At 43.7% G+C, this 23926-nt stretch overlaps 1 long non-coding RNA gene across 4 annotated transcripts in view; it reads left to right on the forward strand.

The window, feature by feature from the left end:
* Window positions 1–23926, forward strand: part of LOC121012834 (uncharacterized) — a 34556-nt gene that overhangs the window by 3686 nt on the left and 6944 nt on the right. For 2 of the 4 annotated variants that reach the window (XR_005782344.1, XR_005782346.1), the window contains exons 2-3: window positions 10573–10705; window positions 20678–20830. The exons of 1 other annotated variant lie outside the window; for it this stretch is intronic. This is a non-coding gene — a long non-coding RNA (uncharacterized LOC121012834). The remainder of the gene's footprint in view (window positions 1–10572; window positions 10706–20677; window positions 20831–23926) is intronic. One more of the 4 variants, XR_005782345.1, reaches the window with a different exon arrangement.

Genomic DNA, 23926 nt, shown 5'->3' on the forward strand with positions numbered 1-23926 from the left:
TGTTGTGACATATTTGTTATTAACAATGAGGTTTTGGCCTTTAACTTGGCTTCATCTAGTATTTATATGGCCATGTATTCTTTTCTCTTGCATTTGCTTGGCACCTATTTCTCATCTCTTCACTTTTGCGCTGTGTAATTAATTGTGTTTTAGATGTGTGTCACGGAGTTAGGCTTTAGCTGGATTTTACCCCACACTCCCCTAATAATCTTTCTTCCCCACATTTTAGGTATACGGTGTCATACTGCATATACTTTTATTTTGTGAATCCCTTCGTCGGGTTTTAATTTTACTGCTTTTGTGCTTCCTATTTTTCTTACTCCTATTTATGGTCTTTCCTTTCTACTAATACTCCCCTTGACCATTTCTTGTAGGGCTGGCTTTGTGGCCATGGATTCCTTTAACTTTTGTTTGTGTGGGAAACTCTTTATCTCTCCTATTCTGAATGATAGTCCTGCTGGATAAAGTATTGTTGGCTGCAGGTTTTTTTCTTTTAGTCCTTTGAATATATCATGTCACTCCCTTCTAGCCTGCAAAGTTTCTGCTGAAAAACCGGCTGCTAGCCTTATGGGGGTTTCCTGTGTGTGTAACTATTTTCTTTCCTCTTTCTACTTTTAAAATTCTCTTTATCACTGCTTTTTGCCATTTTAATTACTATGTGTCTTGGTGTGGACCTCCTGGTGTTGATTTTTTGGGGGACTCTCTGGGCCTCCTGGACCTGAATTTCTGTTTCCTTTCCCAGTTTTGGGAAGTTTTCCACTATTATTTCTTCAAATAATATTTCTGTCTTTTCGATTTCTGGGATCCCTATAATGCAAGTGTTATTATGCTTGATGGTATTACTGAGTTCCCTAAGTTATTGTTTTTTTGTTTTTTCTCTTCTTTCTCCTGTTCAGCTTGACTGCTTTTTCTACTCTGTCCTCCAGGTCACTGATCTATTCTTCAGCTTCTTCTGGTCTACTATTGATTTCATCTAGTATATTTTTAATTTCAGTTATTGAGTTCTTCATCTCTGATTGGTTATTTTGTTATGTTTTTTAATCTCTTTGTTGAGGATCCCACTGAGGTCCCCCAGTCTTTTCTAAAGTCCAGTGAATCTTTATGACCATTAATTTAAATTATCTATCATTACTTTCAATTCTTACCTCCATTTTGTTTAGCTCTCTTGCTGTGATTTTGTCCTAGTCTTTCATTTTGGACACACTACTCTGTCTCCTCATTTTGTCTAACTCTCTATACCTGTTCCTATATGTTAGGAAAATCAGCTATGTCTCCTACTCCTGAAAGTAGTGGCCTTACGAAGAAGAGTTTCTGTAGTGCCCTGCAATGCAGTGTCTGTCCCCTGTTCACTAGAACCTGGCACTTCAGGGTGTCTCTTATGTGTGTTGTGTGTGCTCTGCTGTTGTGGCTGAGTCACTGTTGCCTTTGGTCCAATCATCTGTAATGGCTCTCTTTGCCTGTTGTAGGCAAGGTTTGGTCCCTGTGTTGTTAGTGAGCCAGCTGGGGACCACTTTGGGCTTGAGTTGAGTCAGATCGGGCCTTTGCCAGAGATGCGGTAGCACCAAACTGTGGGGCACGTTCCCTGCGTTGTCCCCAGAGAAGCTTTTGTTGGTGGGCAGGGCCTGCAGTCAGACCAGATGTCTGCTCCCAGTCCCCTGCTGGAACTACAGTACTACTGGTGTATGTAGTTACCTTCCGATCTCCCTGGACAGTCACTGAGGAGTGGTGTTGGCCTCTCTCAGGGCTTCTTATACACTGTCAGGCTTGTAGCATCGTTTTGGATGGGGTCTGGAGGGGACAGGTGCACAGGAGAATGGGGGGCAGGACACTTGGTACTAGCAAGGTCCTGCAGCTGCCTGGGAAAACTCTTGCCCGAGGTTAGGCAGGTTGGAGGGGGGTGATCTGCAGAAGCGCGTTGGAGGTGGGGCTGTGGTATAAGCAAGTTAGGTGGAGAGTGTTGGTGCTGGTTCCCACAGTGTCTGTGTGTCTACACTTGGGGGTGAGAGGGGGGTAATGGCACCCACCAGCTCCTTTGATCTTGGAGAAGTCTCCCAGTGATCCCTGCCTCTCCAGCACATGCTCTGAGATTAGTAAACAAATCTCCCTCTCTAATAGACTAGATGTTTTTCAAGCTCCTTCTTCTATGCTGCATCTCAGAAGGGTTGTTTATTGTGCTGTCTGTTTAAGGTTGGGGACCTAGTTAACTCTTACCTTCCACCTCTCCCAGAGCTGAGCCTGCTGGTTTTTAAAGTTCCAGGTGTTAAATCCTGAAGATTTGTAAGAACTCATGAGGTTAAACCCCTCTGGCTTTCAAAGCCAAATGTTATGGGGATTCATTTTCCCCGTGTGGGTTCTCCATGGCTAGAGTGCCTACTCCTCTCCCCTCTCCATACCCGCCATGTCCCTCCCTCCCATGGATAATCCAGAGGGGCCATTTAGCTCCCCACCATGGCTCTACCCCTCCTGCCCTCCTTGATGTGGCCTCCTCTTTACATTCAGCTGTGGAGAGTCCACTCTGCCGGTTGTTTTCTGGGTTATTTACACTGATGTGGGTGTTATCTACTTGTATTTGTGGGATGAGATGAGATTAGGGTGCTCCTCCTTTCCCATCTTACCTGGAAGTCTTTTGTATTTTCCTATTTTTGACAATTTCTCAGCCTTCCTTTGTCGTTCATGACCTTGACTCTTTTGAAGAATACTGGCCATAGAGTCCTCTTCAATTTGAAATTTTTACATCTTCCTCATGACTAGATTGAGATTATGATTTTTTGACAAGAATACTACAGAAATGATACTGTATCATTTCTTAATGCATCATATCAGGAGGCGCACATTGTTGACAAGTCTTTTTCCTGCTGATGTTGACTTAGTTACTTGTTTAAGGTCACATCTGCCAAATTTCCCACTGCCAGGTCATTCTTCTCCTCTTGTGATGAATAAATATCTTATGGGGAGAGACCATGTAAATATACTGTTTCTCATCACACTTTTAGCCAGAAATTTTACCACCTGTAGATAATTTTTGTTTTTATAGGAGGGGTCTTCTTTTGGGCTGGCATCTCACAGGTTGAACCCACGTTCCTCAGCCAAAGGGTGAAGGAACTAGCTGCTCCTCCTGGTGGGCTGGGCAAGTGGCCAGAGCAGGAAGCACAGACTCTCAGACTGCAGGACCTGACATGAGTAAGAGGCCATGGTCTGGGTGGCCAAAACACGAGGGGAAGTATGGCCAGTGAGGAGTTATAAGTTGCTTGAGGACCAAGTTTGTCCCCTTCATCATGGTTGTAACCCAGGCTTAACACAATGGCTGGACATGGTAATGCTTGTTATGGGCTGAATTGTATCCTCCCTTCAAATTCAAAAGTTGAAGCCTTAATCTCAAGAATGGGGCCTGGCGTTTTGCACATCTGACAAGCTCCCAAGAGAAGCAGCAGGTCCAAGGACCACCCTGGGTAGCAAAACTTCGGAATGCCTTAGAGTCCTAGAGTCCTGAGGCTTGCTTTTGAATTGAAAGATCTTTAGTAATTTCAGAGGAAGATGGGGAAACTTACTCGAGTTCAATTCAGCAACTACTTTGAGCACTTTGTAGATGCAAAGCCTGTGGAGTAGCCCCAGGAGGGCCAGTGACAGCTCCTCAAGGAGGAAGGGAGACCATGCAAGACAGTCTGCCCTGACTGCCAGGCCCCCTATAGTCTGAGGAAAGCCAGTTTTATTCCACTGCAGGTATAAAAGATGAGGCTTGCCCATCAGTCATGTAGGGCCGCTAGGGAGACAACTTTTTCATCAAAGCTTAAGAAAAATAAGATTAGTTTTTGAAAAGAGTGGGAGGCAGCTGAGAGTTATTTGTTGATGTCAGTGGCCTTGGAAATTCTAAATGAGATTCTCTTTCGTTTTGCTGCCCTTGGGTCGAGCTCCTTCTGTGGAGGCATCATCTTCTTCCTGCGACCTGCCTGTGAAGGCACCTGACTCAGGCTCTCTAGCGGTGGTCAAAGTCAAGCGTGCCTCCCCAGGCCCCAACCCCGTGTCATTTTAATATACTTTTCCCTCCACCCAACAATCAAGCCTCCTTCAGGAGCTGCAGTAAGGAACAATTTCTGTGCTCACAAAAATCAGTAACCTAGTTTTCACATGGCTCTTCGTCCAAAGCTCTAGGAAAACACTTTGCGATGGAAATTTGGCTGCGAGTCATTGCTGAGAATTACAAAATGGTGGGATTATTATTATTATTTATTAATCAACCTATAAATAGCCTCAAAAAAAAATCCAGGTGACTCAGCCTGAGAGGAATAAAACTGAGCTCCGTTTGCCTTCTTTAGTGAAACCTACCCCCAGACCAGGAGGCTGGAATGGTGTGGGCCAAACCTGGGAGAGGGTCTGTTGGACATCCTGTGGGGCAGAGGGCCTTGAGAGAGGTGGTGGGGAAGCTAGGATTTCTGTAGGGAATTATTTACAGAGGGTGTTGGGCACATTGAGTTTTTCTTTGCTTCTTTTGATAGAAAGAACCCACACCCATGACTTTTTACCTTTCTCCTGTTTTCCCCATGGCAGGATATCATTTTCACAGGAGTAGAGCCAGTAGAAGGGTGGTTTCTCATCTCACTCATGCCGGAAGCCCCCACAGGGGTCCTAGCACTGGAAATCCGAATGTTTGCCATCCTCCTCTGCCCCATGGCTCTTTTAAAAAGCAGTTCCGAAACAGTCAGCTGGTCCTGGGCGTGTGCCAGGCTGCTCTCCCTTGGAAGCTGAGGGCCTCTAGGAGGGCCCCGCTGGCACCTCAGGGCATGGAGCAGAGAAGCGTTTACTGTTTCTGCTCTATTTTGTTCTCCAGCTTTATTGGGATACAACTGGCATGGAACGTTATGTAAGTTTGAGGCATATAGTATGTTGATTTGATAGGCTTATATATTATTGCAAAATGATTAATTACCACCTTAGCATTAGCTAACACCTCCATCACTTTACATAATTACCACTTCTTTTTTTGTGGTGAGAACATTTAAAATCTATTCTCTTAGCAACTTCAATTATATAATACAGTTTTATTAGCTATAATCCCCATGTTGTATTTTAGATCCCCAGAACTTGTTAATCTTATAACTGAAAGTCTGTACCCTTTGACCAACATCTCCCCATTTCCTCCATCCTCCAGCCCCAGTATAACCACCATTATACTCTGTTTCTCTCTGGGTTTGGCTTTTTTAGATTCCACATATAGGTGATATCATATAGTATTTGTCTTTCTCTGTCTGACTTGCTTCACTTAGCACAATGCCTTTTGGTTCACCCAAGTTGTCACAAATGGCAGGGTTTCCTTCTTTCTCATGGCCAAATAATATTTCTCTCTGTATATATTTTGGAATATTAGTCAGCCATAAGAAGGAAGGCAACCCTGCCATTTGTGACAACTTGGATGAACCTGAGGGTGTTGTATATATTATATATAGAGAGAGAATCTTTAAAAAAATTTTTTTTAATGTTTATTCATCTTTGAGAGACAGAGAGCAAGTGGGGGAGGGGAAGAGAGAGAGGGAGACACAGAATCCGAAGCAGGCTCCAAGCTGTCAGCACAGAGCCTGATGCAGCTCTTGAACTCATGAATTTTGAGATCATTACCTAAGCCAATGTCAGATGCTTAACCGACTGAGCCACCCAGGCACACCGAGCATCTTTTTTATCCACTCATCTGTTGAGGATTAATGGTTTCCATATCTTGGCTGTTGTGAATAGTGCTGCAATGAACATAAATGTGCAGATACTTCTTGGAGATCCTGTTTTCATTTCCTTTGGATATATACCCAAAGTGGGATTGCTGGATCATATGGTAGTTTTGTTTTTAATTTTTTGAAGAACTTTCATATTATGTTTCCTAGTGGCTACACCAGATTGCATTTCCACCACAGTGCACGAGGTTCCCTTTTCTCCACATGCCCTTCAGCACTTATCAATCTTGCCTTTTTTTTTTTTTAACTCTTTCTTTTTGATGGTAGCCATTCTAATAGGAGTGAGGTGGTATCTCATTGTGGCTTTGATTTGCATTTCCCTGATGATTAGGGATGTAGAGCATCTTTTCATGTGTTTATTGGCCATCTGTGTATCTCCTTTGGAAAAATGTTCAGATCCTCTGCCCACTTTTTTTTTTTTTTTTTTTACGTTTATTTATTTTTGAGACAGAGAGAGACAGAGCATGAACGGGGGAGGGTCAGAGAGAGAGGAAGACACAGAATCTGAAACAGGCTCCAGGGGCGCCTGGGTGGCGCAGTCGGTTAAGCGTCCGACTTCAGCCAGGTCACGATCTCGCGGTCCGTGAGTTCGAGCCCCGCGTCAGGCTCTGGGCTGATGGCTCAGAGCCTGGAGCCTGTTTCCGATTCGGTGTCTCCCTCTCTCTCTGCCCCTCCCCCGTTCATGCTCTGTCTCTCTCTGTCCCAAAAATAAATAAACGTTGAATAAATTTCTAAAAAAAAAAAAAAAAAAAAAAAAAAGAAACAGGCTCCAGGCTCTGAGCTATCAGCACAGAGCCCGACGCGGGGCTTGAACTCACAAACCATGAGATCATGACCTGAGCTGAAGTCGGATGCTTAACCGACTAAGCCACCCAGGTGCCCCCCTCTGCCCACTTTTTAATTGGATTATTTTTTGGTGTTAAGTTGTAGGAGTTCTTTATATAGTTTGGATATTACCCCCTATCAGATATATCATTTGCAAAATCTTCTCCCATTCAGTAGGTAGCCTGTTTGTTTTGCTGATAGTTTCTCTCACTGTGCAAAAGTTTTTTAGTTTGATGTAGCCCCAATTTAATTTGCAATGCACACATGCTTTTAACTCTAGTTTTTGAAAAAATTATAGACGTTTTTTCTTTCTACAATACACCAAACCATTCATGACAAAGTAAATTGATAATGGTGAAGGCAGACTAACTGTAAGTTATAATTATAAATCAAGAATGGTAGGGGTGCCTGGGTGGCGCAGTCAGTGGGGCATCTGACTGTTGATTTCGGCTCAGGTCATGATCCAGGGTCATGGAATCAGCCCTGCATTGGGCTCTGCACTGAGCATGGAGCCTGCTTAGGATTCTCTCTTTCTCTACTCCCTCTCTCACTCTCTCTGTCTGTCTGTCTCCCTCTGCCCCTCTCCCCCACTCACATGCTTTCTCTCTCTCTAAAAAAAAAAAAATTAAATTAAAAAAGGAATAGTAGCAACTCTAACCAAGTGAAGACAACCCTCACCATATACTAATAGTAGAGAATTCTTTTAGAAAAATTTGGAAATTACAAATATTTACCCATGCACTTTTGTTGCCACACACTGTGTGGCTGCCAGACTTCTTAGGAGACTATTGAATGAATGGCCCCAGTAAATTCTGATCACATGTTAATTTTGGTTTATGAATTCCATTTTTCAGTTTCTATCCATAACTCATTTAATAGATGACTACTGAGTAGCCCTAATTACTACTGAGCCACCTAATTTTGTGGTTGAGTGATAGTCGGAGGGACAGCCTACGAAGTATGGAGGATAGGGTTTTCATGTTTGGAACCCATTAAGACTCACCAGGTGGTTTATAAGGGGATGCACTGGAAAAAAAAATATATCGCTCTGGGGAAAGAAATGGGATGGAGTCGAGAGAGGTCATATCAGAGCATCCAGGAGGCACGTGTAGTTTGGAAACAAAGGTGTGTTTTATTTCATTGCTTTGCTTTGCTTTTAGTCATGATATTTAATTTCTTTTGAATTTAAAATAATATATTAAAGTAGGGTATGAGATTGTGTATCCGAATGGGAAATGTCTTAGAAAGCTGTCAGATCACTGAGCATGTAAAATTGGTGTAAGTAGAGTAGCAAATTCTTCCCCAAATTTATTTATTGATAGAGTCTGGTTAAATGGCAATGGATGCCTTTACGCAAGTCTCTTGCCTCAGATCCATTGCCGGAGACTGCCAAGCCCCCTACCTCTCCTTGCCCTCCAGTGACCCCTCGAGCCTCTATTCTACCACTCTTCTTGTTACCCTCTCCCCTCTGGCCATACTGGCATTCTGATTGCTCCTCAATCAACAAGACATGCTCCTGCCATAGGGCCTTGACACTGGCTGCTCTCTCAGCCTGCAATGTTCTTCCCTCAGATACCATCATTGCTCACGCCCTGACTTAAGCTCTAGTCCTTTTACCAAACTCCTTTTCACAAGGAGGTCTATCATGACCATTCTCTTTGCTCTGCAAACTTCCCTGTACTCCTTTCCTCTAACTCCTGAATGTCCTTATCCTGTTCTGTTCTGTTCTTTTTGTTTTTAATTTTTTTTTCAATGTTTTTATTTATTTTTGGGACAGAGAGAGACAGAGCATGAAGGGGGGAGGGGCAGAGAGAGAGGGAGACACAGAATCGGAAACAGGCTCCAGGCTCTGAGCCAACAGCCCAGAGCCTGACGCGGGGCTCGAACTCACGGACCGCGAGATCGTGACCTGGCTGAAGTCGGACGCTTAACCGACTGTGCCACCCAGGCGCCCCTTGTTTTTTCTTTTTAATAGCACTTATTTCCTTCTGACACATTGTGTAACTTATGTAATTATTGGTTTGTGATATTTATTAAGTCATGAATCTATTGAGTGAGATTAGGAAACCCAGGTCTCTAATATTTGGAAGGTCTATTTTGTCACTGTTTTACAGTCCGAGGAAGACAATTTTGAACTGTTGTAGACTTTTCTGATTGGGCATGAGTAACATGCCCTCATTATATTTTGAACTGCTTACAAAACATAACTTTTAAAGACTTCTCCATTAGCATTGTTTATGGTCAGTTCTAATCCAGTTGGCTTTTAAGCTTGCACACTTGCTTACTCTTATCACTTATCCTGGTCTGTAGAGGACGCTGTTTACCACCCACATGCCCCCTTCAGGGTGGAGACCCCCATTCCCCTAGCTTCTGGGAGTGTCACCTGCTGATGGCTCTCTGGGACTTGCTTTCAATGTAAAGGGAGCATCTCACCCAAAGTTATACCTCTCTCTGAACATCCCACATCCACTGACTGGTTGGGGTGGGGTACGAAGGCCTAACCTCCTTGACTCAGTTCTGAAAAGCCAGAGCTGAGGCTTTCATCACAACTGCATCAAGTGCCTAATCTGACTTTCCTTTCAGTTGTTCTTCCAACATTCTCCACTAAACTTCCTGCACGAAAATCCTCATCTCAGAGTCATTTCATAAGCAACTCAACCCAAGACAATTAGAACTAGAAGTGAGACTTTAGAGCTGGATTACCTACAGGGTGGCTGGCAGTGAGGGGCCCATCACTGGTGTTAAAGCATTTGGAGAGTTCCTGGCAGGTTGTCAGGGGAGAATTGTTGAAACTTTCACTTGCAAATTGGGATAGGATACTGGAATGTTGATAGAAGGGAATGCACTGGTGGGAGCAGCATCGTGGGCGTTTGAGAGGTCCTGGGGAAGTAGTGACTATAAGGCCAATGAAATTGGGTAACTTTTATTAGGTGCTATCAATTAAAGAAAGACAATCAAAGGCTGAGGGAAGCTAATCACTGGTTTAATGTGTTGTGGCAAAGCTAGACAGCTTTCTTACAGCAGATAGAGATACTCTTATCTTCCAGTTGCAGGAGATAAGAAAAAGCTATATATCAGGCCCAGGCATTAATTATAAGGGTTTTGGAACTTTATATAAAGTTGAATTTGGAATCTGGCAATTCTGGCACATCAGGGTCAAGGTCCAGGTTAGGAATGAGTGAGACCCTCAAACTTGGAAGAGGACATCTGGGTTGATGCACTTCAGATTCTTCAACCCCTAGATATCTCTGAACCTACTGGTCCTACAGAAGTACTCCACTCCTCTCTGTTAAAGACTATCATCCCACCCCCCTCCCCCCAGCTTTTACTTAAAGAAAATGAAAAGGCCTCTGTCTTACGATACAACATGTACCTCCCTCAGGATCTATTCCTAGCCCTCTACCAGGCCAAATACTCAGTTGCATCCTAATCTGGCTGCACAACTATTGGTTCTGTTTAGGGAGGAAAAGTACTGATGGAAGGAGCTGTGGGTCTTAGCTAACATGCACTGGCAGGAGCCAAGGGATTCTACCTGAGGGTAATGGATCAAGGGTGGCAGAGCAAAACTTGGGAATGAAGAATTTATTGATGGGCATGATAAAGTTGGAACAGTATGCAAGGGTAGAAAGCCTACCAGCCCACTGTAGTCCACAGGAATGCATAGAGGACACCCGAAGAGGTAAGGAACACACTGGTGACAGCTGCCAGCCAGGCTGATGGGTGATTCTGTTAGAAACCTGGGATCTTTGATAGCAATGGGGATTATAAAATCCTGAATAATAGACTCCAGGTGGCGCAATGTTCTTTATGAGCAAAAGAGTGAAATCTCTGCCTTGGGGTTATCGTGTGTAGAGAGCCATGAGACGAGTAATGGAACATGGTGTCCTGGAGCAAGATAGGTGGGCTTCCAACAAGAGTATTGTTCCGTTGAAGCAAGTAAAAGAAATGAAGTATAGGTTATCAGGAGGCTGAAGTCACCTGCCTTAATAAAAAGTCATAATTCTTTGCCCCATTTCCTCATCTGAACCAGTTTTCAGGATAATGACCCATTCACAAAGGAGAGGCAGATCCTCAGGAGGAAGAGTCCTGCAACACTACAGTAAATGTATATGGTAATGAGTTTCCCGGTCCTTCTCCAAAGGAACCTCTGGCCATTTACTTGGGTAATTATACACCGGGATAAGGGGAATAACTGGGCATTTCAAGGACTGTTGGATGTAGGGTCCCAGTAATTGTAACCCAGTAATCTAGCAACTGAAGCATCATCATGGCCACCTTGTTAGAGCAGAGACATATGGAGGCCAAATAGTAAATGGAGTCCTGGCCAGGATTTATTTCACAGTAGTTCCACTAGGCCCAAGGACCTACCTTGTGGTCATTTTTCTGATTCTTGAATACATATTTGAACTGGACATACTTGGTAGTCGGAACAATTCCCACATCTGAGTTTAGGAGCATGTGGAAACCTCTGAATCTGCATCCTTGCCTCAAAGGTAGTAAAACAAAAATCATATTGTATCCTGGGGAACATGGTACAGATCTGTGCCATTCTTAAAGATTTATGGGATGCATGGGTTGTTGTGCTTTTCACATGCACATTTAGTTTGCTAGTTTGCCTCCTATAGAACCACATGGATCCTAGGAGTGGATTCGTATCAATTCAGTGATGGAGAAGATCTAATTGCAGCTGCCCTGCTGGTATCATTACTAGAGTAGATTAATATGGCCTCTGGCTCATGGCATATGGCCATTCGCCTGGCAAATGTGTTGTTTTCTATTCCTATTAGGAAAGAGTGCTAGAAGCAGTCTGGGTTCATGTGGGACAAACAACAGTATACATTTAGTATTTCTCTAGCTTTTATGTTAACTCATGGCCTCTGCCTTATTATAGTCAAAGAGGCCCCAGACCATCTGGAAATTCTGTAAAACATTATTTTGTTCTACTAGACTGATGACATTATGTTAATTGAACTGATGACCAAGAAGTGGCAAGTATGTTGGAGCCCTTGTTAGGACACATGCCCTCCAGATGGTGAGAGATAAACCCAATCGGAGGGCCACCTTGCCAATGTAGCTTTAAAGGCTGTGTGGCCTGAGGCCTGTTGGGATCTCTTTCCAAAATAAAGAACACATTATCTCTGTTTGTTCCCTCTCCTAGTAAAAATGTAGCACAGTGTTGGATTGGCCTTTTGGGTTTTTGGAGATAGCACATTCCATACTTGGACATAATGCTTGGGCCCATTTGCTGAAGGACATGGAAAGTTTTCAGCTTTGAGTGGGGTCCGGAGCAGAAAGGACTCTACAGCAGGTCCAAGCAGAGCTATAGGCTTGGCAGACCTTGCCCAATTTTGATAGTAAGTGAATGAAGGCAGCTGCCATTACCTGAGAAGGCTTGGTGATCAGGGATTCAGACAGGTTCTGGTTCACTCCATCAGGTAAGTCATGAGAAGAGCAGACATACTAGTATCCAGTGAGGGAAATGTAGCATGATTGGTAGAAGAAGGAGAAGATGAATATCATTTGGAGCCCGAGATCAGTTGCAGCAGCCGGGGCAATAGTTTGTGCTATTACATTCAGATTCCTAAAGGAGATATTCCTGGAAGGGGTAAACTGACTACACAAATCAAATGTACCCAAGCAGTGCAAGGATTGGACAAAAGTGGATGCTGTAGCGTGTGTCCCAGAACTTCCTTCAGGACTGAAGAAGGGGTCATCTTCATAGCTGCTAGGCATGATGGCTGATAGCTAAGGCCCTCCTTGGGAAAAGCGCGCATTTAATGACTGGTCCAAGTGCTGGGTCAAAGGCTAGGCCACCTGGCCTTAATTTGAGATATCTATGAAAGGTTATTCCAGCTTCAGAGCCCTCCACAGCATCAGATGGGGTCTCTTGCAACTGAATTACTGTCTAACTTCTTCCCCTACCCAAGTCTGCATCCTCATTCCCAATGGGTATTGTCTCCAAAATAACTCCCTGATATGCTTTTTATACACACGTATATTTCTCAGGTTCCATTTTCTACGTAATATAACTCAAAACACTAGGAGATCCAATCTGTCATTATATTAGGTGTTAGATTTGAGGCATTTGGAGATCTGGTGATAAATGGAGTCCTGGTCCAAGTCCATGTCTAGCTGGTCTAGAGTTCACTGCCTAACTGGTCATTTCTCTGGTTCCTGAGTCTTCTAAATGGTTATATTAGCAAACAGAGCCTTCAGATTTCTCTCTTGTCTGTGGTTCTCTGACCCATAGGAAAGGCCAAGTGTAGAAGTCTGAGATTGCCACACCTTCCCAATTTCCCCATCTGCAGCCCAGATAATGACTCAGAAGCAAAACCTCATCCTGCTGACTTGGCAGAAATTAGTGCCTTAGAGATGTATAGGGATGGTTGTCCAGATCATCTCTTTGTTTAATTCATCTCCCTCTGACAATGGACTGCAGTAAATTTAATCAAGTGGTATCTCCAATCATAGTTGTTGTGCGTATGTTGTATCTTTACTTGAAAAAACCAGCGCAGCTTCTGGCACTTAGTATGTAGCTACTGGTATGGGAAATGCATGTTTTTCAATTCATAGCAAGAGGAGATGCTGAAGCAGTTTGCATTTACTTGGAATAGATAACAATGTACATTCATGGTCATGCCGCAGACCTGTATCTTACATTCTTTATTATAATATGGTCCAAAGGTGCCTTGATTATCTAAACATTCTTCAGAGCATCAGATCTGTCCACTATTTTGCCAATATTATGTTGATTTAGATCTGGAAGAGTAGATGGCAAATACTTTGGGTGATCTGTTAGGACACATGTGCATTATAAGGTGGGAAATAAACCCCCCAAAATTCCAAGACCCTGGAATACTAGTAAAATTTGTGAGCTCCAGTTGTCTGGAAACATATGTGATGCTTTATAGTGTTGCTATGGTAGACCAGAATGTTCTACAGTGTTTCTGGCAAGCTCTGATAGGAGAGTTGAAGAACAGAATCCTTGGCTTCTGAAGTGAGACCATGCCATCTGCAGCAGAGAGCTATTCACTATTTGAAAAGTAGCTCTTGGTATGCTACTGGGCCTTGGTAGGGCCTGAACATTTAACATGGGAAAAGACAGCAAGTGATTGGAGATTTCCATCATGTCCTGGGTATTTTTGGACTTGCCAAATCAGGCTTGATTCAATTCATCATAGCATGGGAATATTACATGTGGGATCTGAGTACATCTGGAAAACACAAATAAGTTTTCAGAATGAATGGTCCAGTTTCTTGTGCACCTATCTCTCTTGCACCAATGCCTCCCCTATGGATTTAGTGATGCTTCCCTATGACCAGATGATCAACAGAGAAAAATCTTGGGTCTTTCTTGTTCATAAATGGGTCAACTTGATATGTGGTTACTTTTGATATGCTGCTGTATTACAACTCCACTCACAGATGCCTCTGAAAGACAGTGGCAGGGGAATGGGGAAATCTTCCCAGTGAGCAGAGCTTAGAACATCACACCTGGCATTCAACTTTATAAGGGGGGGGGGCGGGGTGCAGTACTTTGAGGTAAGTACATACTTGGATCAATGAGCAGTGGTGAATGATTTAGCTTTTTGGTTAGGGCTTAGGATAAGAATGATTGGAAGCTCAGAGACAAGGAGGTCTAGAGAAGTGTGGATACTTCTAAGGGAGTGTGAGGACCTTTGTGTTCACCTCAATGACCAATTCAAGAAGCATCCTCCATACAGGAAGCCCAGAACAACTGAGTGCATAGGATGATTCATCCAGTGGAAATAAACCAGCATCTCTCCTTGGTCACTTCCATTCTTGCATTATGGTGCTGTGAACATAGTATTCATGGGGGTGAAAACTGAGTTTGTGCATAGGTCCAAGAGCACGGACATCATCACAAGGCTGATCCCCCTACTGTCACTGCTGAATGACAGAGCTGTCAGCAGCTGAGGCTGATATGGAATCACCTATAAGGAGACCAACCAGCCAACAACCGCAGGTTCATTGCATTAGAACTCTTCCATCCTGGAAGGAATACTGAGTCATCCCTACTGGAATTATTACATATTCCAGGTATGTGTTTTCCTTTCTTGCCTTTAGTGCTACTGCCAGAACCACTGGTTCTCAGTCTTTTTGATTTATTCTATCACTTCGGACCAGTGAAGGAAAGTGAAAATGGGCACATGGCCTTGAGATCCACTGGTTCTATTGTGCTTCACACCATTCAGTAGTGACTGGCCTAACAGAACACTGGGAGGGTCTCTTAAATGTGCAGATCAGTTGCTAGCTTGGAGTTGGCACCAGAGAGGTTGATACACTGTCCTTCAAGATAGAATAAAAACATTAAGCTAATGACTGTGATATTTTTCTCATACTTAGACGAGACGGGTCTAAGAACCCAGTGGTTAAGTAGGAATGGCCCTTTTCACCATTACTTTAAGCGACCCACTTGGGGGAATTTGTGCTTCCAGCCCCTGTACCATAGGCTCAGATGGATTAGAGGTCCTGGTCCAAGGGGAGGGATGTTCTTCCAGTGGATGCAATAAAGGGTCTACTGAATCTAAGGTTATGGCTGCTACTTGTTCACTTCGGGTTCCTCATGTAAATAGACCAGTAGGCAAAGAAAGAAATTGCCATATTGACAGGGGTAGTGACCCTGCTTATCTTGAAGACAGTTGCTGCTCCATAACAGGAGCAGGAAAGGTATGTCTGGAAATCCCTGGGTTGTTTTTTGGTGTTTTCATTGCCAAATAATAATTATAAATAGGCAATTGAAGCAGCCATAGTCTGATAAGAGCATGATGGCCAAGGACTTAGATATACTAGAAAGAAAGAGCTGGGTTACCTTGTTAGGTAAACAATGTAACTGGGCACACTGGCTGGGTGAGCAACTTAGACCAGTGAGCTGCCTGAAGATGAGGAGAATCTAGAATGGATTCTAGACATGGAGATGATTAAATATCAATTGCAGCCTTGGAACCAACTGTAGCAGAAGGAGCTATCGCTTCCTGTTGTAAGCTGTTTCTTTAGGAAGTTGTGACCAGTCACCACCTTGAAGAAACATTGACCAGACAGCGTGAACTTAAGAAGCAGTACGACTGGATCTCAGTGGTGCAAGGCCAAGTGGTACCACAGACTGTCAGAGCCTTGCTCACATATCTGGACCTTGCCATTTCGGTAGTGTTCTGCGGGATGACTTTTAACTCTCAGTATCTGCTTGGCACCACAGAGCTTTTTATATTTTATTTTATTTTATTTTATTTTATTTTATTCTATTATTTTATTTTATTTATTTTTACTTTTTTACAATCTTTTTTTTAATATGAAATTTATTGTCAAATTGGTTTCCATACAACACCCAGTGCTCATCCCAAAAGGTGCCCTCCTCAATACCCATCACCCACCCTCCCCTCCCTCCCACCCCCCATCAACCCTCAGTTTGTTCTCAGTTTTTAAGAGTCTCTTATGTTTTGGCTCCCTCCCTCTCTAACCTCTTTTTTTTTTTTTCCTTCCCCTCCCCCATGGTCTTCTGTTAAAGTTTCTCAGGAGCCACATAAGAGTGAAAACATATGGTATCTGTCTTTCTCTGAATGACTTATTTCACTTAGCATAACCCTCTCCAGTTCCATCCACGTTGCTACAAAGGGCCATATTTCATTCTTTCTCATTGCCACGTAGTACTCCATTGTGTATATAAGCCACAATTTCTTTATCCATTCATCAGTTGATGGACATTTAGGCTCTTTCCATAATTTGGCTATTGTTGAGAGTGCTGCTATAAACATTGGGGTACAAGTGCCCCTATGCATCAGTACTCCTGTATCCCTTGGGTAAATTCCTAGCAGTGCTACTGCTGGGTCATAGGGTAGGTCTATTTTTAATTTTCTGAGGAACCTCCACACTGTTTTCCAGAGAGGCTGCACCAGTTTGCATTCCCACCAGCAGTGCAAGAGGGTTCCCGTTTCTCCACGTCCTCGTCAGCATCTATAGTCTCCTGATTTGTTCATCTCAGCCACTCTGGCCGGTGTGAGGTGATATCTGAGTGTGGTTTCGATTTGTATTTCCCTGATGAGGAGCAACGTTGAGCATCTTTTCATGTGCCTGTTGGCCATCTGGATGTCTTCTTTAGAGAGGTGTCTATTCGTGTTTCCTGCCCATTTCTTCACTGGATTATTTGTTTTTGGGGTGTATTTTATTTTTCAAGTGCAGAAGGCTGCCTGCTTGCCCAGCAAACCAAAGGCCTGGAGAATTAACAGCCCCCACCCTGGGAGCTGCCCTCAGCAATGACAGACAGGAGTTGGTGTATAACAGCTTTGAGACAAGAATTTTGCAGTTTCTTAGCCTTTTTGTGTGGCATAAACTGGCTGCCCACTGTTTCAGGTGGTTCAATATGCACACTTTATAAGCAACTTTCTCTGCCTCACTTCCCTACTTCTCTGTGATTGCTTGTAACTTCTACATAAACTACTTCTGCTCAAATCCTGTGGCAGGGTCTGCCTCTGGGAGAATTCAAGCTAAGAGGGCTTCAGTTACTGTTTCTACCTTTATTTTCCTTTTGCATGGATCTCTTATACCTCTCATTTGGGCTCCTGTGGCTCCGTTTGGACTGTGTCCAGGGGCAACTCATTGGCAGATCCTTCTTAACTGAAGGCAATCCAGTCCATGTCGTCTTTAGGCTCTAGGGCAAGTGGGCAAACATCATCCGGGGATAACTAAGAAGACAAACCTCAAGCAACTAAGGCAGCTTAACCAAAGCTGTGTGGCATTAGTAGTAGAACTGGGAATAGAACGGTTTTCTAAATAAGTTGTGTCTTATCACAGAGAAGAGGGTTGATGAAAGTCTCGCCAGCCTGGGAGCACATATGTTAATCTTCGGCCTTCATCTTGCCAGCAGGAACTTCACATCCCTAAAGAATGTGCCAATGATTTCTGAGTGCTCCAAGCTGGCATTCCAGAATTTTCTCAGAAATCACCTCTCAGGTTCTTTTTCTCCCTCTCAGGCTCCTGAGGTCACTGTCCACCGCCCTGTACAACGTGTTCCTGATGAGAATGCCAATGTCTTTGCCCAGGGCGTTGTCTCGCAATGCTCTGGCTTCCCTGGTTGATGCATACAGCTCAGGAATCTTCCACAACTCTTGGCCAGCCATCGCGGTGATGTCCCTGGTCAGCATATCCATGTCTTCCCCAAGGGGCTGTCTCTGAGGCCCTCAGAGCTGCCATTCCCAGGATGCAGGACCGGTCAGACCCAAATACGGAGCACAGAGCCTCTTCCAGGCCTCCCGAGCTGCGTTGTTGGCACCTGGGGTTTTCATCTTCTCTCTCTTGAGAGCATCTCTTCCAGCTTCTGACCCTCGTGCCCAGATCCCCCGACAGCCTTGATCCAACAAAAACAGACCCATCCTCCCATGAACAAACAGCAGTTTTCCTGCACAAAGACGCCTCCATCCATTCTTAAAAGGTAAAAATGAAACAAAATCTCTCCAAAGGCAACTAAATACATAGAATAGAAAGTGTACTTTACATACAGACAATACTTTTCATGATCACACAGAGCATTCCAGACACAGCAGTGTCTCAAAAGCCTCTTGATTCTCCAATTATGGTCCCAGTTTCATGTTTACATGCCCAATGGCCCTTTGAATGGGTTTCCTGGAACAAACGAGCTTCCGAAGGTATACCCAAGTCTTCTCTTTACACCCCAAATTCCTTTGAAATGACAGCGCTTGTTCTACAACACCTGCCTCACCCCACACGGGCTTCCTTCATTCCTGTCATGTTTTCAGAGGTCTTAGGACCAAGTTCATGGGACCAGTGGTATCTGCAAAGTCTTCCCTTTAGTGGTGACAGTGGAAAGTCCTGTAGCCTTCCTGGACATACATGAGCACGAATGCTGACCCACCAGAGCCACGGGTCTGGAGCCCTTTTTTATTGCACTCACGCCAACTCATAGTCAGTTTTTAAGCTCAGTCTCAGGTTAGCCTCTGGGCCCAGACTACTGACAAATGGTCTTTCTGGCTCCAAGTGCAAGACTGTTGCCTGGTGCCCCTTAGAAAGGAGGGTGAGATTTTGAGAATGGCAGGGCCACTCCTTGGAGGGCCCCGTGGAGGCTGGCTCCGGACAGCTCTCGCCAACCATTCAATGGGAAAACGACCATCACAAACTCTCCTTCTGCCAGACTTGATGCCCCCTAGAAAGTGGCTGGACCATAGGAGGACAGCTAGGTGAAAGTCCTCACTTTCAAAGTGAGTTTGAAAGCCTTTCTGGAGTCCCTCTCTCAATCCAGACCCAGCTGATAGAAGCGAGTCTTGGGAAAGCTGACTCATCCTGCTTTGCTCAACTTTGCTCTGCCTCCTACTCAGTCATAAATTGCTGCACAGGCTGTGCTGGATAAATTGACATTAAGAGTTATTAAAGGAACGAGTCGAGAGTTTAGAAAATATGCATCCACGGCAGGCGTCGGCGGTCTTCTGGAAGAGCCAGGGCAGGGCAGAGTGACTTAGTGAGCCACGGAGCCAGGGCCTCGAAGCTCCAACAGTGGGAAGAAATTCCAGGGCTCCGGGAGGCCCAGCACAGCCCCTCAGGGAGGCAGCCATAAAGGAACCCAGTGATGAATCAATGTAGCCTTGTCTATGATACCGGGTTTTATGGTCTGTGGGCTTATGTAATTATTTGGGTTTTGCACAGAGATTTGTGTATTTAAGCCTTGCTTTAAAAATCATTGTTTTTATTTTTGGCAGTCTGATGGTAATGAATCTTGGTGGGAGCAGTGTCCCTCCTATCTGTGCGTGGGCAGTTGTAACTCCCCGTCTGTGGTGTTCCCCTGGATCTCCCCCACACCAGAAGGGGCTGGTGAAATTGGATCACACCCGGCCTGGTGCTTCTCTTGCACACGATTCTCAAACTCCCGTGTTGCCACCGAAGTGTTTGTGCGTGGCTCGTCTCCCCTACCAGACGGTGAGCTCCCGGCGTAGGTCTGGCCTTCCCACCATGCTGTGGAGACAGTAGGTGCACATCGTTCGCACAAGAGACCGTGGAGCTGCCTCAAGGACCGACCGCCGGCATCGGGAGGTAGACGCTTACCTGTGCCTTGTCATTTCCTGTACAAGGGAGCAGGTAGGTTTGTTGGAATTTAGCGTGAAATCGGCTGAGACCCGTCTGTGACCTAAGCGGACAGGCCGTAGCGCCCCGGTCCTGCAGAAGGCTTACCTGGGTGTTATCCCAGAAAACTGTGGTTGCCAGAAGAGTGACCTCTGGCTAGCAGCAGTTAACGTTTAATTACATGTTTGCTGTATGCCGCAGAATGTTCTGCAGGCTGTATGTACATTAACTCATCTAATCCTTACAGCAACTGGTTGAGCTAAGGTCTCTTATTATGCCTGTGTTACGGACGAGGAAACTGCGACACATAATAGGCCTTAAGTACCTAAGCAAGTACTTAAGCTAGCAAGTTATGAAGCTGGGATTTAAACTCAGACATTCTGACTCCAGGCACTGTGCTCTCAGGCAGGACGCTACGGGCCTGTTTAGCAACTTTTGAACACGTACCCCCATCCCCACGCACCACAACCACAACTCCCACACCCTTCCACCCCTCCGCCTACTCTCTCACACATGCACCCACACACCCACTCACCCATCCGTCAAAAATTTAAGTCCCCTTTGGAATAAACAGCTTATATATAATGGCTATGTTTTTAAGAAATCTGTTAAATCTGCTCTGCCCCTATTCCCAAGCCCCCGTTTTGGCTGTCAGGCTTGGTAGAAGAAACCCACAGTGAATAAAACCTCTGTCTGGGATTTTAAAAGCAATAGTGAACACTAGAAATGACGACAGTAATTTGGAGTCCACGGAGTTTATTCTGGAAAAATCAAGATAGGGACTCACCGAAAATTACATGATTTGCGATATGTATTAGAAATTCTCAGTTGCTTTGTTATGTGGCTTTCATATTGGGTAATATTCAGGGAAATTTCCATGTTTTCATTATGTTCCAAATGTTGATTCGTATCTTTATGTTCGATTCCTCCAAATGCTCTGAAGGAGGTTATTGTCTGTTAGCGTTTAAGAGGGTATCTGCCTCTCCTACTCGTGAAGCTGTCTGAGTGATTTGAATATGTGCTTTTGATCTAACTGTTATCATCACTAGCTGACTGGTGTGGGAAAAGGGACGGCCTGGATCCAGATCTGGTAACACTGGACGACTACTGACCTCTTTGGGACTCAGTTTCCTCCTCTGTACAGTGAAGGAAATGAATGAGAGGACTTCCAAAATCTGCCTCAGTTCTAATAGCCCATGATTGTGAGTATTTTAAGCCACATTTCTGGATGGCTAACCTTTATGCACATTTTTCTTACATGTGTAATAAAACTTCATCCTTGGCACTGGGTTTTTGGCACAACAGCACCTCCAGACAAGCCTTCTTATCTTGGAAAATAACATTCAGAGAAAGAGGCGATTTAATTTTTTACTTTAGACAAGTTAAAAAATGCTTTTTTTCTCGTTCTCCAAATCATTTTCTCTTCATACCTTTTCCTAACTATTGAGTGGGCAGGGTGTCTGGTCGCCAAATAACCTTTAAACGGAGAGGACCAACTCCTGGCTGCCCCCAGAGGCTCATCACAGCAATCACTTTGTAGATTAGCAGGTCTTTTAACAGGGATAAAATGCTGGTTCTGCCTGCTGGTCCGTTGGCAGATGTCCCGGAATTCACTAATGTTGCATTCATATTCTGAATTTGGGTCTTTTGTCCCCCATTACCTCAACACCTTTTTGCTTTTAAAAAAAGAATCCATGTCAGGGAAAGACAAAAACAACTAGGGGTGAAAACAGTAACAGATTAGCGACTCGGAGCAACAAATGAAAATTGTAGTTTCCTGGTGTATAATACGAAAGTTATGTTTACACCATACCATAGTCTATTATGTGTGCAATAGCATTATGTCTAAAAAACCCCACAATATACGTACCTTAATTAAAACATACTTTATTGCTAAGAAATGCTAACCATCATCTGAGCTTTCAGTGAGCCATAATCTTTGTGCTGGAGGAGGGTCTTGCCTTGATATTGGTCTGCTGACTGATCAGGGTGTCACAGGTGGCTGTGGCAATTTCTTAAAAGAAGACAACAATGAAGTTTGCCCCATCAATTGACTCTTCCTTTCACCTGAACACTTTGCAGCTGTTGTGGGGTTATTTATTGGCCTCATATCAACATTGTTATGTTTTAGGGTATAAGAAGGCCTGAGGAGATGGAGAGAAATGGAGGAGTGGCTTGTTGGTGAAGCAGTCAGAACATACACAACATTTATCAGTTAAGTTTGCCATCTTATATGGCGGTAGGTCGTGGCGCCCCAAAATAATTACCGTAGTAACATCGATGATCACCGATCTTGATCACAGGAAACACAGCTCACCATAACAAATGTAATGACAATGTATCGTGAGAATTACCAAAATGTGACACAGAGACAGGAAGTGAGCAAATGCTGTCGGACAAATGGCACCGATAGACTTTCTCGAGGCAGGGTTGTCACGAACGTTTGATTTATAAAAAACTCCTCTGTGAAGCGCAATACAGTGGAGCACAATAAAACAAGGTATGCCTGGAATATGTGCCAACATCTGTTGAAGACTCTGTGGTTCCAGCTCCTGCCATACTCTCATCTGGAAGTCTGTGACGCGTGCATGCAGTGAGCACAATTTGTACTTGAACAAGTGGTTAATCTGAAAGGTGACGGGCACCAACCATTTCCTGATGCAATCTAACTAGCAGCTCTCTTTCAAGGACAGCACACCCGGTGTTTGTCCATAAAACAAAGTTTGCTCGGATCCAGTTGGCCAAGGACATCTAGCTCTGTCCAGTTGCAGATGGAGGCGGGACCTTCATTCAGTGCTGCTGTCCTCATGGGGCACTTGTTGTACTAGGCACTTGCACAGTTCTGTGGCCTGCAAGACGCACGAAGCCACCAGATGGTCAGTCAGCATGGCCATTGGGAAGCGTGGGAAATTATGGGATAGGTTTACAAAAACGTATGTGGGAAGAAGAAGTTGAGCTGTCTTGCGGCAGGGAACGTAGGAAGTAGTCTGACTGCTCTTGCATTGTCATTTACTCCGTGGTTACGTGGCAACAACTATTTATTTTTGCTAAGCACTCCTGCTAGCAAAAATCTTAAAAAATGGCAGTCTGTGTTTAATGGAAAACGAAGTAATGAAATTCTGCTTCTTAAGTAAGTTGATGGTGAATGTATAACTTGCCCTAAAATGTTTGGCAATATTCCCCACCCACCACCAGGCCCACCGTGATATTACTGACCATGTGAAAACCAGAAGATACAAACCTCACGAAGAAGCATCAGCATCTGCTTCACAAAGGAGTCGTTATTTTAAGAAGACCCATGCTTAAGGATGACAATTTAATACCCGCAGTGGCAGAAGGTGCTTTGACACATCACTCCGGCAATGATGACTTTTCGTTTAGATCAAAAAATGGTTGTTCTAGGTTAATTTTGCTCATTTTGAATCCCCAATTTTTTTGCTCATATATGAAAAGACATTTGCTAATGTCTTCATGCCATTACCAGAGGAACTTCATCGATAGTGAAGGCTGATTTGTGTTAATGGCACGAGAGTCTTCTAATAGAAGCCATTTAATTCCAACAATGTTTGCGTTTTTTCCAAACGCTTCATAGGATCAAAATGAAGCTTGCAGCAGTTCGTTCTGTTGAAGGGAACATTATTGTAAATGCTATTATAAATTCAGAAATAAGGTTAACGCTAGAGATAAAATTTTGATTTTTACGATGGTGGGACCAAGTATTGTAAAAACAATGCTTTTTAGTAAGTTAGGAAGCTTAAGGAACATAAATGTACTTGTGGTTGATTGTGATGCACATATAATTTATAATTCTGTCCAACCAAGCTGCAATATTTTACTGATCAAAACAGAAACTGTAATTGTCAAAATTTACAAATATTTACACATTATCACAGTTGTTATAACAGAGTGACAAAATTTTTGTGATGAAGTATTTTGTTGTATTTATCAAAACATAATGAATTTGATGAATACAAAGCATATTTTAGATGGTAGAACATGCTTTCTCTCCTTGCTGCCAACTATGAGCTGTAGTTTAGGTATGCACGTGCCTTTGAAGAAGGACTTTGTAAATCAACGTAGGGCATTGAACTTTCTATAAAAGATTCTGACAAATTTTGGTTGTATTTTGTTCAAAATCAGTTGGGATTTTTTTTTTTTAATTAGTACATTCAAAGGAGGAAACGTCAAAACTTCAGATTTGAAGCTTTTGGTGAATTTTAATAATTGAGAAAAGAGCTTGTGAAGAGGAAAGCATTAAAATTATCTCTATAAAAGGCAAGGGAAAAGCAGAACAAGTT

This window comes from Herpailurus yagouaroundi, unplaced genomic scaffold (assembly GCF_014898765.1).
Source record: "Herpailurus yagouaroundi ecotype Mexico unplaced genomic scaffold, PumYag 197, whole genome shotgun sequence".
NCBI classification, from domain to species: domain Eukaryota; kingdom Metazoa; phylum Chordata; class Mammalia; order Carnivora; family Felidae; genus Herpailurus; species Herpailurus yagouaroundi.